The 1,196-nt window shown below is 56.0% G+C and overlaps 1 pseudogene; it reads left to right on the forward strand.

Annotated features, from left to right (window-relative positions):
* The window catches only part of LOC104540592, a 951-nt pseudogene extending 772 nt beyond the window's left edge, over positions 1 to 179 (forward strand).
* Positions 180 to 1,196: the final 1,017 nt, after the last annotated feature.

Consider the following 1,196-nt stretch of genomic DNA (forward strand, 5'->3'; position numbering starts at 1 on the left):
TGTCCCCTTCCAAAAGGACTCACCAGAGGTCCAAGTCGGACGCCACCGTCACCATCAGCCTGAGCAGCAACCTGAAGCGCACAGCCAGCAATCCCAAAGTCGAGAGTGAGGAAGAGGTAACGGTGGGGAAGGGACAACCCCCCAGGGCCGTGCTGGTGCGGTTGGTTCTCATCTCGTAGCTCCTCCTTGTCCGCAAAGGGGTTTTATTTTTTGCCCTAATTGCTGCAAATAATTGAAGGTTTCATTGCTGTGTGTCTAAGCAAGCGGACACGCACCGGTGGGTCGCGTCTGAGGGTGCCGGGGCTCCAGACGGGGGCTTTTTTTGGCGTGAGGGGAAGGGAGGACGTTGGATGGCTTCAAGGTAAGGCAGAAAGCTGAGGCAGGAGCACCGCGTCGCTTCCTACGTCGCCGAATTTTGGGCAGCTCGGCCGGTGGCTGTGTTTTGCAACCTGCAGCCAGTTGGAAATCTGATTTCCTCCTTGTCCCGACTTGTTCGGATTCGGCACCGATGAGGTTTATTCGCAGGCAAAAAAAGGACGGCCGGGAGCAGATAAAAACCCCTCGGCTCTGCTATCCCGGCCAAAACGCGCCCCCTCTCCTTGGCTGCACCCAGGGGACGCTTCCAGCTTTCGGGAGCGGGTGCTGTTGTGGTTCAATGCCAAAGCAAACAGCGATTAAATAGGTGAAGTCGGGCACACGCGTGTTACACCTCTTCCAAACCCAAACTGCGCCCGCGGGCTTTGCGGCGTTTACACGTGAGTGTTGAAACGGGATCGGTGCAGAGTTGCTTTGGTGCTGAGCTGCTGTCGTGAGCGCTGCTCCTCCCAGAGAAAATGCACATTCTTGGTCTCATTTGCTGACACGGAGGCTTCTGGAGCAGGATCCTTGGTAGCGGGGATGTGAGGCTGGAGAGGAACGAGCTGGAAGAGGGGATTGTGTGTCTTCCACTTTGGTTTTGAGGGGTTGATGGTTTTTCGCATCAGCTGAGGATGCTGAGAAACGCGGGGCTGGGATGAGGAAGCAGGAGAGGAGGCGAGTGGGTGCTGAATGTGGCTTTAATGAGCAGGAACTAAATGGGAGGAAAGCAGCACCTCTTGCCCTGAAATGGCTCAGAAATGATTCAGAAGTGGCTCATAAAACCCCGGTACCACAGGTCCGGTCCCATCTCCCAGGTTCCAGCGCTCAGCTCCCTTTTT

The sequence above is a fragment of the Mesitornis unicolor genome, unplaced genomic scaffold (genome assembly GCF_000695765.1).
Source record: "Mesitornis unicolor isolate BGI_N332 unplaced genomic scaffold, ASM69576v1 scaffold46075, whole genome shotgun sequence".
NCBI classification, from domain to species: domain Eukaryota; kingdom Metazoa; phylum Chordata; class Aves; order Mesitornithiformes; family Mesitornithidae; genus Mesitornis; species Mesitornis unicolor.